The 3,409-nt window shown below is 44.2% G+C and overlaps 1 long non-coding RNA gene across 1 annotated transcript; it reads left to right on the top strand.

Annotated features, from left to right (window-relative positions):
• Positions 1–328: 328 nt before the first annotated feature.
• Positions 329–2,370, top strand: LOC137875865 (uncharacterized). The gene is made up of 4 exons (XR_011103406.1): positions 329–415; positions 1,770–2,006; positions 2,093–2,130; positions 2,306–2,370. It is a non-coding gene; the product is annotated as an uncharacterized lncRNA (long non-coding RNA).
• Positions 2,371–3,409: the final 1,039 nt, after the last annotated feature.

The raw sequence follows: 3,409 nt of genomic DNA, 5'->3' as shown, positions 1-3,409 counted from the left end.
GTTCAGTATTCGCATTTCCACAACACTAATTCCAGAGTCATTTCATACTCACCACTCTGCTGACCTCAGTTTCTTTTCTCTAACGGAAATACAGTTTTAATTCATGAATGAATTCCAGTCCTTCAATGTTAAGCTCAAATGCAACTCCACACATGCAGCTGATTTTTCATTGGTAGGCTTTTAGTAAGTATTTAGAGATTTAGACCATCAGGAGATGAATAAGATGTACTGGTCCAACCAGAGTGAGGCGGCATTGTGCTTGGTATGCCATGAAATGCAAATAGAAAAAGAAGAAGAAGAAGAAGAAGAAGAAGAAGAAGAAGAAGAAGGAAGTATTACGTTTTATTGATGGAAGCTTAATGCTGGTTGGGAAAAGCAGAAATGGAAAAATGGAATTAACAGGTCAATGAAACAGGTAAGCAAGTGGTGAGTATTGCATGGCTCTGTTGTCGTACTGATGGAATTATTTTTGTGGAAATGTACATTATGCTTAAGTTATACCATGTGAGAGCTGTTGTTGTAGGCTCTAGGTAATTTCACCCCTCTCTATGTTTCCTTTTACCCGTCTTTGGTAAGTGACTGGCCTTTAATTTGGCTGGCCCTGTCTATAGCTAACAAAATCTGCCACTTGTTGCCTGCAACCTTACAGTGACTTCGGTAAGTTGTTGCCACGAAGGACAGTGCTAACTGATTCCAAGCTAAGCTAACTGGCTCCAGGCTTCACATTACATAGTTATTTCCTAAGAGCTCCAACTATTTCTTTCTTTCCGTTATTCAAAGCTGATGTCAAACGAGAATATGGCTCAGTGTGCAGCGTGAGTCATGCTTGCCAGTTATCAGAGAAAGTGCTGTTCCTGGTGTGCTCACTCATTTCACTCTAATGGCTCAAGGGGCAGGAAGCCTTATGTTATTAAGAGGGGACATGCAAACTCATGAAAACATTTCCCATTGTTGACCCAAACTACCCTCGTGCTTAGTTCCCCTGCCTGGCTGGTCTGTACACACTATACTCGTTCTGTACATTTCAATAAACAGCAGAATGCTCCTCAGTCAAATTAAGGTGAAAAGCAGAGTGGCGGAGTTGAGGGCCTTCCGTTAATGTTAAGTAGCTTTTTTCCCACCAGGGGCCCCCGAATCTCCGAGTGCTCTAATGTCAGATGCAGAGACAGAAAGGACTGGCTGGACTTCACCATAGCAACCAGACTCATCCAGTATTACCCAGGATGCTTGTCGCTTTGATGTAATTTTCCCCCTAAACCTCAGAAGTTCCCGGCCGCTGAGAGGTTGATTTCTCTTTGTTTTGTCGTCTCTTGCTGCTTTTGCTGAGAATGATGAAATTTAGAGACATTTTTTGCTTAACCTTCATAAACTATGATGCCTTTTGCCACCCATTTTTTTTTTTTAACGAACGCTGTGTACACCCCAGACTCACACACACACAAACACACACATACAGTCCATCTCCCTTTCCCTTTCTGCTGGCCTGTGTCATGATGAAGGCTCTGTCACTCCATCCTTATTACCAGAAGAGAGGTCAGTGCAAGTTTACCCTTACATCACTCAGACTCTGACAGCAGCCGCTCCCTGTGCTAAGAGAGAAAAAGGAAGAGACGTAAAGAGAGAGGGAGAAAGAAGGAGAGAAATGATTCTAGTTTATGAAGGGCTATATCCATCGAAGCAGCCCCGTCTCCCACCGCCAGCCATTGTTGGTGTGAACTGAAGGAGTCAGTCAACCAGCTGAGTCTTGTCTGTGTTCGCCTGCCATTTAGTGAGATGTGGAGGTGCGGAGGAAAAGAGGAACGAGAGCAGTACAGCACATATCACAGGAGGAAGCTTGGGCCTGAGTGCTTCTGTGTCCAGAATACCAAAAGGAGAAAGAAAAGAAAACCCACCCACAGCAAAGAAAAGCAGCAGAGAACGGAGAAAAGAAGGTTCTCCCATATGCTGCATACTATTTGTTGTTACCCAAACTTCAGAGAACATTGATTTCCAAGGAACTGGATGTGGTGAGCCATATTTTTCCACTTTACCTTTTCAAGTGTTTGTTTGAAGAGCGGGTATTGAAATCCTTCCTCTGCTGCACTATTTTCAGCACACCTGGAGGGCATCCAGCACTGCTGTTGAACATACGTAAGCTGCTAACCATGTTTCCCATGCTCCTTTTATTTTACTTTCTCCATTGGATCAGTCGCTTCTTTATTCAACATGACTTCTGTTGTGAGGACCTACCCTCCATCCCTCTTTACTTTTGACTTTTTTCCCCTTAAGTTACTCTGCTTCCCTGACGCTCTTTTACACTCTGTAGGAGAAGCGTAGCTCCGCTGAGAGACCTGCGCCTCGGTTTCTCTCCAAATTCTATTATCTCCCCAGGTAACCACACCTTCTCCTCCTTCCCTTTCCTCTGTGCTCCTCCTCCTCCTTTTCCCTTCTTTTGAAAGGTATAAGCCACAAAGAGAGTCATAGTGCAACACAGAGGTCCTCTGCTCGCCTGAAGAGAAATACAGGATAGGGAAAGGCCAAACTTTGTTTTATTATTGACATAATCCTAAAAGCTTGCGCCTGTGAAGCCAGATCAATTTTCGGCACCTTATGCTATTATTAAAAGCCGGCCTGAGGGCTAAGGACACCTGATCTTACAAGGAGAAACAGAGGGAGAGAAAAACACACAGGGAGAAGGATGGAGGCACATAAACACCAACCCTCTCTCCTGCCAGCTCTGGCTAATAAAACATGTATCTAGTATGAATTTGATTTTTCAATACTGTCATTAATAGATGAGCTTGCTGGGGCTGGGGTTGTGGCCTGCAGAGCAGGCAGACCTGCTGTAATACTCACGGACAGGAGTGAAGATAGAGACAATCACGGCTGCTATGAACAACACTTCATCACTGTCACGTTTGGGCAGAATTCAATTTGCAGATGTCGAACTCGCCCCCCCCCACACACACACCCTCACACCCCCCCTCCTCTGTCTCTGCGCTGAGTCTGGTTTGTGAGAAAGGCAGACACAGACACACATGTGCGCGCACAAAACCCCCACGCATACACAAATGGCGCATGCTTGCTTATTATGTGCTTCTTACAGTACAAAGCTATATCAGGCAGAGATAAGTGTGTTGTTCAGAATAGTCGGGGGAAGAACTTTGAAGAGGAGAGGAGGTGCACTCCAATCCCTTTCTGGTCCATACATATGATCAATATGGTCTTTTGTGTGCTTCATGCTATGAGTATGTATTGTGAGGGTTGTATCAGTCACATTATGGGATATATGATCTAAACCCAAAATGAAATCTCATGGCCTGCAGCGCAAAAGAAAAACTAAAAACAATTTAGAACCAGAGAAACTTCTCTAAATTGCATGATGCACAATGTGTAATCAGTAATCAGAGGGATCTTTCACTGCACACTG

The sequence above is a fragment of the Cebidichthys violaceus genome, unplaced genomic scaffold, assembly GCF_023349555.1.
Source record: "Cebidichthys violaceus isolate CVI_PGR_0920_01 unplaced genomic scaffold, fCebVio1.0.p SCAF_2, whole genome shotgun sequence".
Lineage (NCBI taxonomy): Eukaryota > Metazoa > Chordata > Actinopteri > Perciformes > Stichaeidae > Cebidichthys > Cebidichthys violaceus.
The sequence above is the reverse complement of the archived record's forward strand: the minus strand, read 5'-3'. Positions and strand labels throughout refer to the sequence as shown.